Below are 18,770 nucleotides of genomic sequence, written 5' to 3'. Positions count from 1 at the left end.
TCTGGATGTCCCTTGTTATTGCAAATAGTTCCTCCTCCCCTCAGGAAATCACTCTCTCCTTTCCCTGAGGCCTTGCAATATTTCCCGAGGTGGTTGCCTTGCCAGGGGAATACCTCTTCATCTAGACCTACCCACAAGGTCTCTGGGCTCAGAAGGAGGGTAAAATCATAGCATGGCACAGGGGAGCTGTACATTCACTTGAAGGACAGAGGGTATGGTACATAGACCAAAGGAACTGCAGGTGCTCTTCACTACTTTTCTATGGTCCAAAATCCAGGGAGTATTACATAAGAGATCAGGGATTTCCAAATTTTGACTTGCAAGGCCAATGGCCCGTCACCTGTTTTTGTATTAAATGCAAACGAAGAATGAATTTTATGTTCCTAAATGTCTGGAAAAGAAAGTATTTTATGTCATATGGAAATGATATGAAATTCAAATCTCAGTGTCCATAGATAAAGCTTTTTTGGGATGCCACCATGCGCTTTGATCTATGGGCACTTTTGTGCTGCAAGGTAAGTTGTCACGAGAAAGTGGCTCTCACAGCTAAAAACTATTTACAATTTGCCTCTTTACAGAGAAAGTTTGCTGAATCATATTCCACATCCTGGAGATAATAGTTTCAAGTGTCACCTTTAAATTGGGATCCTAGTTTTTACAGGGATAATGAGAGCCTGGCGGCAGAGGCCAGGTGGTAGACCATTAGAGAGACAAAGTAGGCATAATTTCTATCATAGGCAGCATCAGAGTGGCCGATTGCTTTGATCTGCTGGAATCTATACTGGTGGTGAATTGATTGTGGACCTATAGGTATGAAATGAATGTGTATTCTATTAAGATATTGACTGGGCTATATAACCTTGTGGCATAAACATGATTAGACACTCCATAATGAGAAGGCACAGACTATCATCAATTCTAGATGTAAGCCAGTTTAGAACTAGAGGGTTAATTGAGGTGAAGCTGAGTTGTGTGAAGTATCCTGTGGAAAGCGACATAGCTACAAATATAAACTGTAAATCTTTCTCTAAGTGTTTCCCATAGGCTGTTTATAGGGTGATTGTGCACTGGGGAAAGGACATTTTCCAGACCTTCCATATAAGATACTCTAGGTTGATGCTGATTGCTAAGTACCCAGTATGCCATTGTGACCTACCTACCAGTCAGTGTAGTGGCTTTTGGAGTTAGGTAGATGGAATCATTTTAAACCTATTATGAAAATATTTCAGACACATAGAGGCATATAGAATGCTTATAATGATGTACTCATCCTCCACTGTAACAATTATCAATATTTTGCTTCTGTTGTTTTATCTAACCATATTAACACATTACCCCACACTTGGGAGATTTCTAAAAAAAAAAATTCCAGTCATCGCATTATCTATAAATACTATGTACCTCTAACAGATTATTATTATTAATTATTATTTTAGTTTTAGTAATTTGTACACCCAACGTGGAGCTTGAACTTACAACCTCAAGATCAAGAGTTGCATGCTCTCCTGGTTGGGCCAGCCAGGCACCCCAGGACTTTTTAATATAACCACAATATCATTATCACATTAAAAATAATAATTCTTTGTTATTATCTATTACACAGCCCAAGTTTGAATTCTCTCATAAAAAAATGGCTTTTTTGGGTGATTTAGTTGAATCAGTACTCAAATTCCTGGCATATCCCAAGCTTCTTTTATGTAAAGAAAGGTTCCCCCTTTGTACTTTTTATGGTATTTGGTGAAGAAACTGGGTCATTAGTCTTGTAGAATTTCATTTATTCAATTTTTGGCTGAATGTATTCTTGTCATATCATTTAACTTAGTTTCCATTCTCTCTCCAAATACTCTCACCAAGCAAAAATAGTAAACTAAGAAGAGTGCAACCTTCCTGAGGGTAATTGTGGAGATTAGGGCCATACTTCCATTTAACTTACCTATGTTGTTGGTCCAAAAGCTAGGTAGATCTTCAAGAATGACAACAGGTTACCATAAACTAAAGTAGTGATACTGTTGTAGCTGTTCTTCAGATATGGTATCTTTCCTGGAGTAGATCAACACAGTCTTGCCCCTTGTTTACAGCTACTAACCTATCGAAACTAATAAGAAAATAATAATAATTTAAAAAACCCAATTCCTATATCCATTAGTAAAATCCAAAGCCATTTTCATTTCTTCAGAGGGCCCAGAGTAAATTCTTAATAGATCATGTCAGCTCTTCTGCTCTTTGTTGTAATGTACTAGAGGCATCTACAGAAAATTACGCATTGCATTGATGACATTTTGATAATCAGATCTGGTGAGCGAAAATATCCAGTGACTTCTACCTTAGTAAGATTTTTGTGTGTCTGTGGGTAGGAGATAAACCCCACAAAATTCAAGGATCTACTGTTGGTGAGTTGCTTGAATCCTAACGTTCTGGGGTTTATCTGGATACTCCTAAAGTGAAGGTCAAGTTATTGTAGCTTGAATTGCACATCACAGATGATTTTGGGTGGGCCTCTCTTGAGTTGGGGGGCGCTATAAACCATCTTTGTGTATGTTACTCTGAGTCATCTACTGACTTGCTTTACAAGACTATTATTTTTGAGAGGAGACCTAAAGGGAGTTCTGTAGAAGTTTCATATTGTGGTGTGAGCTGCCTTACCACTTGGACCTAATGATCCTTGTGTCTTTCACCTCAGTAGGAGGGTCACTGTGTATTGGCTTTCAGACCGTAGGGTTTCAGAGTAAACTCTGACCTTTTCTACTGCCAAGATTCTCTGCATGAGAAGCAGCTCATGTTTTGCTATGGGGTCCTTAGGAAGATGGAGTAGATGACCACTCGACCCCAAAGTGACTCAGATCTGAGAAACTCATTGTCTGGTATTTTCTGATCTACCATATCCTAAATTGTATGACAGCAATCCATCAATAATTAAAAGTGGGTCTGGGTCTGAGCAGGTCCAGAGGGTACTAGTAAATTTGATGAAAATGTGGCTCAGACTCTCACAGTTAATGTTTACTCCTTCATGTCACACATATGGCTTCATGGGGAGATAATTATGACCAATGAACAGAAGAGGAAAAATTTAAACCTTGGTTTACGTGTGAGTGTGTATAATGGGCTGGCAACAGCAGGCAGCAGAGAGCTAAAATATTTCTACAGGCTTAGTTAAGACTGACTATATGGTCATTGGTGCAGGGGAGATTCCTAGTAGGCAGAACTTCAGTAGTCCATTCGGTGGTCTTCTGTCTTTAGAGGGAAAGATGGCCAGAAGTATGGATCTCCATGGGGTCATAGGCCTGTTAGCAGGTTAGTTGAAGAATCAGGGTCTTAGAAAAATGGCAGGTTTGGTGACAAGAAGGCCTTAGATAAAGTGAGTACTCATCAGTGCAATCTCTCATTAATGAGGGGACAAGATAACCTGTGCTGTAGATATCAGCCTCTTTTTAGCAGCCATGGTGTTTGCCCAGAAGATTCATTTCCAAAGTGGACATGGCATTAAGGATGGAAGTTATATGCAGGCATAACAGTATAGACTCTCCCTTACCAAGGCTAATCAATCAGACTATTGCTATCGCTGAGTGTCCAATCTATCTACAGCACAGGCCAATGCTCTGCTCCCAGTATGGCTTCATTCTTTAGAGGAACGGTCACTCCCTCTGAATGATAAATTGAATATGTTGATTTAGGCTATCCTTATAGGACTAATGTTCTGATTACAGATTTGCCTTCTCTTCCTACATTTCGTCTGTTAGTACTACCATTTACTATTGAGAGACCCACAAAATACCATGGTGTTCCTTACCATATCCTAGGCCAAGAAACTCATTTCGTGGTGAAAGAAGTATGGTGATGAGCTCAGACCCATTGGATTCATTGGCCTTCCATGAAGACTCATGATCTCAAAGCAGGTGGACTGATAGAACAGCAGAACTAAAAGAAAAGTGTAAAAGCTATTACAGTCTTAGCTTTAAGACCGTGCTTTGTGATGTTTTAGTGCTCTCCTGCAGGAAGGAATTCTGACGCCGTTATCAGTGTTATGTGCGCCATTCCCTTACAGTCAGAACGTTATCATCTGGGAACTAAGAAGTGGAGTTCTGAGGGACTCATCTCACTATTGCACCTAATAGCCTAGAATTTCTGCTTCCCACTTTTGCACTGTGGTCTTGGTGAGTTGGGGGTCCTATTGCCTAAGGGATGAGTGTTTCCATTAGGTTAAACAGACTTGTTACAGTAAATTAGAGAGAATGCCCACCCCTGCCCCCCACCCCACCATTTTAGGCTCTCCCAGGCACGGAAGCAACAGGCCATGATGCCTGATCCCTAATACCAAGAGGAAATTGGGTTACTGTTCTACAAGGGGATAGGGGGACTAGGTTCTGAAAGGCAGTCACTGAGACACTTCTGGTGCTTACATTTTTGTACCTGGAATACTACATTTTTGTTTATGGTCCATCCCCCCCCTCCCCCCCCCCCCCGCCCCCCGGCCAAACTGTAAGCTCTGTGAGGATGGGACTGTGCCATTTTCTTCATTGCTGTATCCCTGGCTCCTGTAGTTTAGTAGTTGTTTAATAAATATTTGCTGAGTGACTGTATGTGCACTGCTGACTCCATCAACTGGGAGTTAAACTTTTGGACTCCGGGGTCAGGTCTTCTTCTAGGTTCCATTACTTTTACCTGTTCGACTTAGGGGAACTTGTGACCTGAACCTTCCTCTGCATTGGCTTCCTCACATGTACAGGGGCCATTGCTACAAGTCTGCATCTCTTATCTATAAATCCATAGTCCAAAAGATTCTGAAAACTCCAAGTTTTTGTATGTTTGGCACAAATTTATTTGGGAGCAAAACTTGGCCTGATTTGAATTGATATGAGCTCCTTATAGATTTTTTCTATATAATTTTTATAATTAGTGTGAATATTCATAGATTTGATTAAACATATTGACATGTTTGAATACAAAGTGCTTCTGTAGGACCCGTGGATTTTATGTGTTTTTTTAAATGGCATATATACCTTATTCCTTTTCTAAAACCTGGTTAAAAAAAATCTAAATTTCAAGACACATTTGGCTTCAGGGTTTTTGAGTATGGAATTGTCTACCAACAGTAGTACCTCCCTTATTGTGTTGTTGTGAGGATTCAATGAGTTAATATATGTAAAGTACTTAGTGCCTGCCACACAGTAAACAATAAATGTTAGCTGTTATAGTGGTCAAGATGCTTTGTTTTCTCTGATATCGTGGTAGTAAGATCTCTTTAACTTCTTTCACATCCTATTTGAGACTGGTTTGTATCTTTTAGAGTTTATCATGAGGGCTGGGTAACATGTATTGTGCTTCTTTTTCTGTGTAGGAGGCATAGGGGAGAGGAAGACAGCTCATTTGGATTGTGGAAAGCCACATTTTGTGAGACTGGTTTCTGCTTTCACCACTCCAGCTTGTTCCAAAGCCTTGCCCAGGGTTTACTATAACTATGTGAGGTCATACATGAAGCCTGGAGAGATATCCAATGTAGGGTGAATCCTGGAAACTAGTCTTCACGTAGAGATAGGCTATACTTTCTTCACCTGCTTCTTCCCAACTGCTGTTTATATGACCAAAACTAAGATAAAACTTGTGAGCTGGACTATAGCCTCATCATCTGCTGGGAAGGAGTGGCTTAACACCCGGGGTTCTTTGTGGTTTCATCACCCTGGGCCTTTAGTACTTTCAAAGGAGCTTGTTTTAAGTCTCTTCTGTTCATATCTTTTTTTGTTTTGTTTTGTTTTGGTATTCTGTTTTGCTAGATGCATATATTTTGTTGGATATAATTAGCCCTAGGCCGTTGTGAATAGCCTGCCTTCTCTTTGCAGCTTTGTTCTGAGCTGGAAAAAAAAATAAGACACAAAATAGATAATAAGCTCTAGAGATTTTTTTTTTTCCTGATTCTGGGAGAATACAGGTAGATTTTTATGTTTTCTTTCTTTGGAGTCTCTATACCTTTTGTCTTCTTCCTACATTGGAAGTATTCTTTTCATATATGTATATATAACTTTGTCTTCTCTCTTCTTTTTCTTTTTTTTCCTTCACTATTAGTAGCTATACTAGTTCCTGGAATAATCCCTCTCTCCATCTCCTCCCCCTCTTCAGCTTATGCTTTTCACTGAGTAGGCATAAGGCTGTGTCTCTTCTTATGTTTGATTGCTACTGGCTTAGTTTTTTTATGTCTTGTTTTACTTAAAATTTGTAAATTTATTTAGTTGTGGTGGGAGAGAATCTGTGATGGTTTCAGTCTGCCAACTTAAACTCTGAAAATCTAATCAACTACATGATCTTTTATAGTATAAAGGTATGTTGTCCTAGACGGCAGTTCATAGGAATTAGTGGGTCAGGGTAATTAGACATATGGTAGTTAAACTTTTGTGTGCACAAGGGACTCAAGAGCTGCTGACAGAGCTGACTAAGCCCTTCTAAGTGCCACAGTGAATGGTTTACATCAATTCAGGTGCACTGATTCAGGTGCATTTCCATTTTTTCCCTCCTCCTTTCTGCTGGATACAGCAGATAAAAGGACTATTGACCAGGCTTCTCATAAAATCATTTCAATTCTTCACATCAGTGTTTATGTATAATACAGCCTGAAGAGACTGCATACTTTAAGGTATACATTCTATACATCATATATTGTACACATTTTTTGAGCATGTACTATGGACAGTGTACCTACAGATAGAGCAGAAAAATGAAGGAAACCAAAATTCTTGCCTTCATGTTGCCTATATAATGTTGGAGGGAAACAGAGAACACACCAAATGCACCAAATGGGTAAGTACATTATGTACCTTATTAGAAGATGCTTAGCTATGGAGAAAAACAAATCAGGAAAAAAACAATAGAACCAGAGGGAGGGCTATAAATTATCCTATTTGGGAAAGGCCTCACCAGGAGGGTGACATCTGAGAAAAGATTTGAATAATAGGAGAAAGCAAGTCATGCATATTTCTAGGGGGAAGAAGATTCCAAGCAGTGGGAGCAGCAAGATAACACTCCCCTCCCCCATTTTTCCTCCTCCTTTCTGCTGGAGATAGCAGATAAAAGTGTTTTAATGTGTGGGTTGCTCAGAAAATTGTTTTAATTCTTCACTTCCTATCTATATAATATATAGCCTGAAGGGGCTTCATACTTTAAAGTAATTATTAACATTTGTAATAAAATTTAGGTATTCCTTTTGGCTATGAGAATGAGCATGCATAACTTAGTAACTGTCAATAAATATATGTTCTAATAAATTTAACTTGGTGCTTGTTTTTTGAGTTAGCACTGTGGAGGTGACTGGTTACAAACCCAAAGAAGGCCTTATTGGCTTTTGGCAGAGATCAGCATCCAAAAGTTAACAGGGGATCTGCTGGATTCTTCTAAGGAAAAGTTTCTTCCTTGCTTCTATTTGTATCTAGTTCTTCCTTTTAATATGCAGATAGTGGCCTGGGTTTGAATTGTGATTTCCTCTCTAGTCTCTGCATTGATCTCTCCCTCATAAAGCAGAGGAGCAAGATCTAAAAGGAAACAAACTTCTACTTGAATGAGCTGGGTGGTTTTATCAGGTGATTTCAATCTGAAAGTAAATTGTTCTCTGGAGAATATATGCTTATTGCTGAGCTGTTTTTTTTTTTTTTTTAAAGGATTTAACAAATAACTCCCAACATTCGTCTAGTTGTATTTGAAAAAGACATAATAAAACAGTCTTTGAGATTTAGAACAATGATCTAAAAATAGCTGAGACTGTATTCCCATTTGGAAAAAGAAGTCGCTATGAAATGATTTTTTCTTCTTATTCTGAGCATTGCATAAAGCAAAACCAATTCACAGCAACTAAAGTATATTCTCAAAGAGAAATCTCGAGTCATTTTCAGCTCAGGACTCTGGAGACCTCATTATCCTGCCATTACAAACAGACCTGCAGCAAGTTGTTTATGCCTTTCTGCAAGTGAGTTAAGCAAATGTCACAGGGATTGCTATGCAGATACATTACTAGTTGCTGGAACTTATACAGATAGGCTCAGATATACCCTTAATAAGAGTAACTAGACAGACATACATTTACTTAAATTTTTGTGTACATAAGGGAGTCAGAAGATGCCCACAGAACTGAGTCCTACTAAGTGCCACAGTGAATGACCTCCATCAATTCAAGTGCACTGATTGTATATATTCCCACTTTTTTCTCCTCTTTTCTGCTGGATTCAGCAGTTAAACGTCCTCTAATGACCGCTTAGAAAATTGTTTCAATTCTTCACTTTTTTCAATTCTTCAGTATCCATGTGTAATATAGCTTAAGGGGCTTCGTACTTTAAAGCATGCATTCTTACTTTATGGAATTAACCCATTTTTGAAAAATTGTGTTCTAATTTAATTGTATCTTAAAAGTTTTATATCAGTGAATCCCTAACGGCATACTCCCTGAGCAGATTTCTCAGAATCACAGTTGTTTACAGGTCTTTTTGAAAATTCTCCGTGTACTACCCCACTCCTATTCTGCTGGACTTCCAAGGGGAATGGGGGTTCTCCCCTTTTGGTTTCATGGTGAGTAGAAATCTTCATTGTGGAGAATCATGTTCTAGTTTGGAGCATATAACGGCCTGCAGAAATGTTGGAGACAAGGTTGAGAACTATGAGGAGCCTTCCCTCTTCTGTGGTCCTACAAAATCAAGCTTGCACTGCAGTCCTAGGGTAGTTTGCACACTGTATAGCTACTCTTTGTTCATATGTCTACCTAGTCCTCCTAGGAGCATCTTGAGGGCAAGAGAGAAGACTGCTTATATTGCTTATATCTTATATGTAGTATCTTCTCAATACCTATTTATTGAAGAATTACTAATTTTAAAGATTCAATACGTATTTTGAGGGATCAAAGTAGTATAAGATTATCTCAGTCTTTAAGGGATTTTTAGCACCATATAACATACATGTGTAAAGAGGAAAAACAAATTTGGGGTGAAAACAGTCTTTTTCTCCTTAGCAGTCTTCTAAGGAGAATAAATTCTAGTAAATGAGAAACCATCTTCTTTGGCTGAGCACCTTGATAGATTTGCATATACAAATGTAGGACCGATACTTATTCTGAGAATAGGGGACTAGAGGGCACTGACTTGTTCTACCAAATAGAATGAAGACATAATTTCTAGAAGGTGTTCCAGAGGGAAGGGGAAGAGATTGAGGCTGACAGAAAAGTTAAGTTGCCTTTCTTTGGATTATTGTGATATAGACCCTGCTAGGTCTCCCCACTTATTCAGTAAGGACTACTGAGTGCAGATTGGTGACTTAGGTATGTACATTCCTTGTAGAATATGTGTACATAGGATGTATACATCCCTGTGCCATTGCATGCACTCACACAAGCATGCACAAATCAAATTAATTTGATTAAATCTATTATTTACATAAAATCTTATATGAATGGGATTTATTTGCCTATCATTGTTTGGTTTTGTTTTGCAGACATCAGGGAAAGGAGCTGATTTCCACATCTGGATTGACCAAGGGCAGAATAGGAACAACAAAGAAAGGAGAGGAAGATGATTCACACACTGAATTAATTGCATAGAAGAAAGGGTTCAGAGCCAAAGATGAATATAAGCATAAAATCCACCCCCAGGAATTCACCAGAATTTTGTGGTATGTTAAGGACTGTCAGGAGAGGGGTCTGAGACACATTGGGATAGATCTTAATGGGAAGAAAGGCTCTAGCTGACATCTGAGTGATAGATCTATGAAGAAAAGAAAACAAAAAATTATGCAATATATTATAAATGTCAGATGAATGACAGATCAAATGGAGAGTAGAGTTCAAAGTGGGGGATATTTGAGCTGAGTCAGTTGGGAAGGCTTTTGGATTTGTTTTTTTTATGTGTTTTTGTTTTTTGATGGGAAGGTTTTTTGAAGAAATTAGGATTCCACTTAGAATCTTGTGAAAGAGAGAAGTGAATTTCTGATGAGGGATTATTATTCATTCAACAGATGCTCACTTATTTATTTAGCTCCTAGAATTTGTAGGCAGTATGCTAGACTGTCCATATATAAAGATTGTTAAGACATGATGCTTCTCTTCAAGAAACACAAACCTCAGGGTGAAAACAGCTTCATAAGGGCACCTGGAAAAACAAAATAAGGGCACCTGGGTGGCTCAGTCCTTTAAGCATCCAACTCTTGATTTGGTATTTACATGCCTATATTAGGCATGTGGATTAGATACCTCCTTGCTTGTGAGATGGTTGCATCACTTCTAGACATTCCATCCTCATGCACCTTAGGCAAAGTCCTTAGGTAAAAATGACAGCTTCTTTCCATAGCTAACTCTCTCTGTCTCTCTTTCTCTCTCTATCTCTCTCTCTCTCTCACACACACACACATCAGCAAGAACTCTCTGTTCCCAGCAGACTTTACATCACATCTATTGACCCAAATTGTATCACCTGCATGGGAAATGAAATTAACAGGACTGGCTAGAGTTTAGAACTTAGACTAATTAAGATTCAGCTCCTGGTACTGGGATTTGAATCACTTTTATTAAGTACACGAATGACCAGGAAAGCTAAACAACTAAGAAATTAATGAAAAAAGAGAGGATAGATTTGGATAGACAACCATCAGTGCCTATGATAAACTGAGCCCTGAGCAATGAGAAGGAGTTAACCATTTGAATGCCTAGAGAAGGATACTTTAGAGAAGGGAACAGCAGGCACAAATCCTTGGGAGTAGAAATTAGCTTATAATACGTTCAAGGGACAGAACGATGTGGGGTTGAAGCACAGTGTTATGAGACAGGGAATGGGAGGAGGTGAGAAGTGAAATGGTGTAGTGTTTAAGAATCCAGGCTTGAGATCGAGCCCTGGATAGGGCCCTGCACTGTGCATGGAGCCTGCTTAAGATCTCTCTTTCCTACTCTCCTACTCCTTCTGCCCTCCTCCTCCAAAAAAGAAAAAGAAAAAGAAAACAATTTCAAGAGCAAGTAATGGTAATATCTGATAATATGATTAGTCATACGCTGGTGTCAGACATGTGGAAGAACACACGTAGGAATGATTCCTGCTTATTGTTTCAGGAATCATTTCCCTAAGAACTTGCATTTGAGTTGGGTCTTAAAAGAAGCAGAGGTTACAACTGGGTAGAGTATAAGAAAGGGTATTTTAATCAAAGAGAATGTAGGAGCAAAGCTAGGAGACCTGAAGTACACAGGTATGTAAAATATGGCAAAGTCCAGTGTGGTTGAAGCACAATAGAATGTGCCAGGAGAAGGCTGGAATCTCACGCTGGGACAAGAAGGTGAAAGGTTCAAATGGTATTTATTTATAGGAAGGAGGCTGCACAGGTTTCTGAGCTGAAGAGCATGATGGCATTTATTTTGGAAAGATAATTGCATTTGGGAGGAGGATGACAACAAAAGAGGAGGAATTGATGGCTAACACTTGCATGGTAATAAATGTACCAGGTACATTCTAAGTTTCCCACATGTTAACTACTCAAGACAATCCCAAGAGGTAGGTCGCATTATTAACCGTATATTATAGATAAGGGAGCTATACAGGTTACATAGCAAAAAAAAAAAAAAAAAAAAAAAAAAAAGGTGGGATCAGGTTTGAACTCATTGGTCTAACTGCAGAGATCATACTTTTAAATGTTCCAATGAACTGCCTTTTAAAATTACAAAACCAAAGCAAATCCAAGGTAGAGGTCTCAAGATTTTAAAGTAGAACGATTAAAATGGGGATGGAACCCAAAAGCACTCCAGGAAGTGTGGCAAAAGGAGGTGTCAAGGATGAATCAATTTCTTGTTTGAATTCCCTGATCAGTGGTAAAGATATCAACCCAAAGAGACATGCCAGTTTATTCAGAAAATAAGAAAAAAAAAACCAGAATTTCAATAGATCGTGATCTTTATACTCTCAAGAAGCATCTAACCAAATTATGATAGAGATGTGTACTACAATTTCACTGTATATGGACAACCTTAAATTCACAGAAGTGCTGATGGTACAACTGCTAGATTGAATTTAAACCTGTGATACACGATACACAAAAATTCAAATACAAAGGAGAGGTTCAGTTAATCAATCCATTGTTTGGTGTCACATTAACATGAACATCTGTAAGACTGAATGAGTTTCACTTTTCATATAGTTTCTTTGCTGTGATGTAGCTGCTACATTTAAGAAATGAGGCCACCCTCAGAGACATGTATTCAAAGAAGCTGGCAATAATAGCATCTGTGGCTGTTTCTGGATTATAAAAACATTCGTGGCCCCTGGCATGTGCATATAGATTGCTGAATTTCATGAAATAGTAAAAATAATAATGCTTCATATTGATACAATGCTTTACATGGTTTTCATCACTTCCACAGAAAAAGAGATACAAAAATGAATATGCATTTCTTTTTTTTTAAGATTTTATGTATTCATTCATGAGAGACACACACAGAGAGAGAGGCAGAGACACAGGCAGAGGGAGAAGCAGGCTCCATGCAGGGAGCCCGACGTGGGACTCGATCCCAGGCCTCCAGGATCACACCCTGGGCTGAAAGCAGTGCTAAACCGCTGAGCCGCCCAGGCTGCCCTGAATATGCAGTCCTAAATAATTAGTGATAAAGCAGTATGTCTGACTCTTTAATATTTTCTTATGTGTTTCTTAGATGCCCATAATGTATTTGGAACTGAATGGGTATTAAAGGGAGTTCGGTAGAATCAAAGCCCTCGTGTTTTGTTTCTTGTATATTTCCTAAACCAGCTAGGGGAATGACCTATTTAGAAGATCCTCACCCTTGGTTGAGCCCTATGCTTACATGTTGCTGCTGTGCTTTTTTTTTTTTTTTTTTTTTTTTTTTTCTGCTGTGCTTTTTACTTAGTTTTTAAACTGCTTGCTTGCAATGCCCAATATGGCCCAGAGATGGACAGAGGTGTGTTGAATGAATGACTCTGTTTGATGACCCTATAATAAATAATGATTTTTGAATACCTTTGGGGATGCCTCGATAACTCTTTGGAATACAAATCTGTCACTTTTAGCCACAATATATTGTATATGTAGATACACATAATACAGTATAATATAACTTAGAAGAAAGATGCCCTTTTTCACATCAAATATTCAAGAAAGAGCAGATAACTAAAAATTTTCATTCCCATGGTATTTATAGAATAGCATCCGATCATTGCATTTTCATGTAATGATATCATCAAGAGCTACCAGCTGTTGAAGGTCTGCCCTGCCACGCACGTTACAAATGAAAGTGCTAAGCATTTAAATTGTTTAAATCAAAGTCAGTGTCTACAGCAACCTGATGAATGTAGTAATATTATGCCTGTTTTATCAATAAAGAATATAAAGCTTAAGAGATTGAGTAACAACTTTCTAGAGGTCATACTATTATTGGAGCAGGTCTTAAATATAGGGGCTCCAAAGGCTGTGCTCTCTTTTCTTACAACAATGTATCCGAGGGTTAAGATCTCAGGAGACTCAGCAAGATTTGAGGGATTAGGGGTTGAAAGAATTTTAAGGAACCAATCCTATAGTTAGAATATAGAAGCTATTGAGTCAAGCAATAGGTTGTTCTGAGTCAAGCAAAGCCTTCCCAAAACACTGCAGTTATGACTAGTATTTATTTATGCTTACCTCCCCACATATCTGCACTTGGTCATTTACTCTTTTACTCATTTAGTGAGCATGGAGTAGGTAAATTACAAGTACTATTATTGTATGTCAATGTATAAACAGCAGTGAAAAGCCATTTTTATGCCAATTTACTTAAATTCTATTTCTTTCAATTCAAGTACACACATAACAATTAATTGAGCATCTATAACATGCAATTTTATTGTTGTAAGCACTGAAGCAAGGTTTAACAAACAAAAGAACCATGGTGGTTCCTCTCCTTAAGCTTGCTGGGGAAGAGTAGGCCAGCTGTTCCTTGCCCCTCTTTTTTTTTACACATATACAAGGCATATTTGTTCAGCATCTAATGGCATTTTTACTCAAAAAATTCTAAACCAAAATTGCAAGGCACTGGATAGCTCTTTTAGTTTGGAGCAATATCATAAAATTTAATGAGTGAAATCTTCACACAATGGATATGTTCAGGAGAATATTCAGGAAACTAAACCAAAAAATTGCAAGCATGATTATAAGTGTGGAAATACAGAAAAGAAAAAAAATAATCTGAAAGTAAGCCCTGGATTGAAATGTAATTGGAATTAGAAGTCACATGTAATTTGTGGAAATTTCATAGGGGATAATTTTAACTTCTAAAATTCAACTTCAAATTTCTTAACGTAATTAAAAAAAATTTGTGTGTGTGTGTGTGTGTGTGTGAGAGAGAGAGATGCCATTTCCATCAGATAGCAGAAAACTAAATTTGTTCACATCCAAGGGAAACTTGGTCAAAGTAGTGACTAATCTGGTTATACACTCAATCAAGTTAAGGTTTTCCTTGCTTCTCCTTTTTGAATTATGTTTAAGTTCTGGGGAGTTTACAGTAGGATCATAACATAGAGCATTAGTGAAGAGGGTGGGTCTGCTCCTTGAGTGCTTTCTGTCTACTTTGGCCAATGCCACATGGTATTCGTTCCTGGTTTTTGGCATCTTCTCCTGATGTGCACCATTCCTGTATTCCAGATCCAAAGTTTCCTCTTCAAACTGCAAGACCCACTCCCAACCTCGTGTACTTCCTCTTCAAGGGCTTGGGAATTGTCTTGCTTCAAACGCTGTAAGGTGCCTATGACTTTGCTAGCCTGCTTGTAGACTCATTTGTCTAGATGGCTTAGTCAACAGAAGCCATCTTACTGTTCTGGTGCCATGTTGGATGGAGCCTCCTTCATGAAATCTGAAGCTTCTCTAGGTTATACTTTGGGAAGGAAGGCATGTATCTTCTCTATTCTGGGATACCACCAAACTCATCTGTCTTTCCTGTTGTTTCCATACCCTAGGCTCAGCTCGTTTCAGGGGCTCAGGGGCAGGGCCCTCTTTATCAGATTATCATTAAGAGTTAGTTCACTTAATTTCGTTCCTCTCCTAATGTTCTCCTCACTAGCCCAGAAATCTATTCCTCCTGGAAAGTTTTAAAAACTGAAGGGGCAACTATTTTTTCAGCCCTTGTTTATGGGTCCTTCAGGATTTGGGCTCTTTCTGTTTAAAGTCAAGCTTTTGGTACTCAAACACCTTATATTTACAAAAGGTTGATACTTGCAAATCAAAAACACCATGGATTTCAAAACTACTGTTTTTGCTCTGAGTTCCAAAATCTATTTATAAACTTAACTGACTCTTATGTTCTCAGCTCTATCTATCTTTTCACTTAGGAAACAAGTGCCAAGTGATTCAATGGGTAAAAGGGTTGGTTTTCACAGAATTTTATTTCTCCACATTTAACTCCATGCTAAATGTTTTTCTCCCTGCAAAGAACATGCTCTTCCCCATTCTAGGCATTATTCCTTCAAGAAAGTGGGACTTCTTTAGATGTGTATTCCCACACATGAGGCAGTGCATGGATATGGGATCATCTTTTGCCCCTGCCACTACAGTGTCAAGTGGGAGACCAGTTATGGGTGAACTTCTTATATCCCTCAAGTAGGAGTACTTTTTACTGAAGAGTCTCCTTTGATTTATATTTTTCCTAAATGACTCAGATGTGAAGGTAGAAGAGCTTCTGGTAAAGGAGAAAAGAAGAGCAGAACAGCAGCCTTTTTAGAAAGGTAGCACATGGTTCTCCTGGCCCTCTAACCCAATTCCTTACTCTTTGCAGAGTCGTGGTCCTGGCTTTGAGCCCCTGTTGTTGGTGTCAAGTTGGAAGTGAGGCAACAATTTGCTTCCCCCTATATTCCTTTCTGGTTTCTTGAAATCTCATAAACCTACTAAGATCTTTATCATGATTCACAATATTCCTACAGGCAAACAAAAAAAGAACTTGCCTTTTAAAAACTCTTAGCAGTTCTTTGCCAACATTTCTCTGACAAATGGAGGCTTTGCTTAATGCTTATTGAATAAAGTAGGGATGCTGGAATTGTTCAGTCCTTTCCAGGAGGATATTTAGTTCTCTTAGCATATCAGGATATTTTGAATGCTCATGGACACCCAGTGAGGCAATAGAGGCAACTTCAACAGGGTAGAAGAGATCACACGAGACTGACTGGAGGTTGAGGGACAATCTCCTAAGTAATTATGGTAATTTTGTCCTGCTGCATTGTCATTTATATTGCTTTGGTAAAAGACCATATGAATCAAAAGAGATAATCTTAGAATAGAATGAGAGTTTACCAAAAAGAATGGGAATAAGGAGGGAGAAAGAAAAACATTAAAGAAGAAAGGAGTGAAAGGAGTGTAGAATATACAACCTATGGCTAAATATTTTCTAGAATGCCCCCAGGAAAAACAGTGTCAAAGGTTTTTGTTTGTTTTAAAGATTTTATTCATTTGTTTGTTTGTTTGAGATAGAGGAGAGAGCACCTGCAGGTGAGTGAGGGAAGAAGTTGAGGAGAAGGGAGAGGGACAAGCAGACTCTGTGCTGAGTCTGAGCACTGGGCCTATGCAAGATTTGAACTCAGGACCTTGAGATCATGGCCTGAGCCAAAACCAGGAGTCCAACAGTTAACTGACTGAGTCACTCAGGTGTTCCAACATTTAAAGGGCTCATATTAAAAACTTTAATAATCCATTAAAAACTTTAATATGAACCTAAGAACTTAGTATTGCATGACATACGAAATTTAATACAGAGGAAATGAATAGAACATTATGGTCAAGAAACTAGTAATGAGGGAAAGCACTGCTATTTGACTGAGCCACTGGGCAGAGGTTACGTACTAATAACGCTATAATAGTTTAACAGTGTTATGTCTGCTTTCTATAGATCCTAAGCTTGCCTGTTAGCCTATAAAATACCAATGGGTTAATTAGCACCTCTGTATCAAGGACATAGTTTGAAGTCTTATGAAAGTCTCAAGGTGAAGACAGAATTTGTGATACTTTTAAATGTTAAATCTGAATTCAGCATAACACTTCCTTTGCATTTTTAAAGAAAAAAGGTTAAATAGCAATTTAAAGAACAGTTACAAATATGATCTTTGATATCAATGAAAGGTATGTACCTGGTCACCCGCAGTTGCCATTCTCATATCACAGATTGCTGTGTTGTCCACCCACATCATTTTCTCTACCCCTGATGAGTCTCTGTAGGAGGTGCCTCAGAGAATATCAATGCTAAGATACTCCTACCTACTTGTGGAAAGTTTGACTCATTCTTTGGCTGGTCACCACTTGGAGAAAAATAAACTGCTATAAATCTTAGATATATATAGATATTCATATTGGGGGGAAGGAAAGAGAGGGAATTTAAGGAGAAAAATGAGAAATCAAGTACTCATTTTCATGATGAAGTCTTTCCATTATTTCCTGAAATTTTTTTAGAAAATACATGGTCTAGAACAGAGATTGTTCCCATGAGTTGATAGACCTCATGAATATTAATAGATATGCTTAAGGAGTACCCAAACTAAAACAATAGTATAAAAATAGTTTTTTGCCATATGTGACTTTTTTCTGGGTAGGTAGATTTTTTTTTCTTGAATTTTCATGTGTTTCTGATTCAAAAGGCTAAGAACTGGTCTAAAGCAAAGATGGTAAGTAGGTTTTATTTTAAACACTAAAATAAATATTTAAATAGTTTACCTTCTTTTTAAAAAAGATTTTATTTATTTATTCATGAGAAACACAGAGAGAGGCAGAGGGAGAAGCAGGCTCCCTGCAGGGAGCTTGATGCAGGACTTGATCCCAGGATCCCAGGATCATGACCTGAGCGCTCAACCACTGAGCTACCCAGCTGCCCCCATTTAAATAGTTTTAATGGAAGGATTCTCAGGTTCAGCAGAAAAGACTAATAAGCAATATCTGTCAAGTATGAGTATGGTGGAAGAGGTATTTGCTGTTTCTAACCTAAAGTGAGTTTTGTCAGAAGATTCTATAAGTCCTGTATTCTTAACAGCATTATTTAAGAAAGATTGCATAGTGTATAAGGACAATGCAAAACAAAAGGCATGTTTAGCTTAGTCTGTGACTGGGTTATATATATTTGTTTTTAAAATACTTGATGAAAGATTTACATCTTTCGTTTCCCTTTCTTGATTTTTTTTTTGTATTGGACTCATTTGTACTTCTTGAACAATATTTAAGCCACGTACAAATGTAACATCAAGTCAAGAAATATTCTATGGCACCAAATTTAGTTGTTGAATGCACGAACACAGCTCCCGATTAATTTAATAGCAACTGTGAGCATGCATTAAATATCAGAATTTCACCCTTTGTGTCTACAATTATGAGGAAACAAAATGGATAAAACATGAAACTCTATTTTGGTAGATTCATAACAGAAATGAAAGAAGCTCTATACTTAATATTGCCTAAGTCACTGTCTGTTAATCATATAGGCCTTCTGGGAAATGTATATCCATCCCCTTTTGTTCACTGAGGACTCTTGGCTTTCTTGATGTCAGGGAGTAACCTAGATCTTGAGAGAAGAGACCTTCTTGTCCTCATTCTCTCCTCAAAAAGGAAAGGGGAAAGTCAAGAGCGGACAAATGTAGATACAGCTTATCTTATCTAAAGGTATTTACATCATTCATTCATAAGTGTTCTTGCTTCATTCTTCTCCCTTTCCACTGATCAAAGTAAGCACCCAGGAAAGGCCCTGGAAGAGAAAATCCAAGCTCTTTATGTGAGGTTTCAATTGGCCAGCAAATATTTAATCATCACAAATTGGGGGCAAG

General features: G+C 38.1%; 1 protein-coding gene across 49 annotated transcripts in view; it reads left to right on the top strand.

The window, feature by feature from the left end:
• The window catches only part of LOC112644266 (DDB1- and CUL4-associated factor 13-like), a 205,509-nt gene that overhangs the window by 33,235 nt on the left and 153,504 nt on the right, over positions 1-18,770 (top strand). For 21 of the 49 annotated variants that reach the window (XR_007412614.1, XR_007412620.1, XR_007412609.1 and 18 more), the window contains exons 3-5: positions 9,457-9,633; positions 11,311-11,495; positions 12,402-12,606. The exons of 3 other annotated variants lie outside the window; for them this stretch is intronic. The gene's annotated coding sequence lies outside the window, so the exon portion shown is untranslated. The remainder of the gene's footprint in view (positions 1-9,456; positions 9,634-11,310; positions 11,496-12,401; positions 12,607-18,770) is intronic. 25 more of the 49 variants (XR_007412632.1, XR_007412629.1, XR_007412635.1 and 22 more) reach the window with 2 other exon arrangements.

This window comes from Canis lupus, chromosome 1, assembly GCF_003254725.2.
Source record: "Canis lupus dingo isolate Sandy chromosome 1, ASM325472v2, whole genome shotgun sequence".
Taxonomy (NCBI): Eukaryota; Metazoa; Chordata; class Mammalia; order Carnivora; family Canidae; genus Canis; species Canis lupus.
The sequence above is the reverse complement of the archived record's forward strand: the minus strand, read 5'-3'. Positions and strand labels throughout refer to the sequence as shown.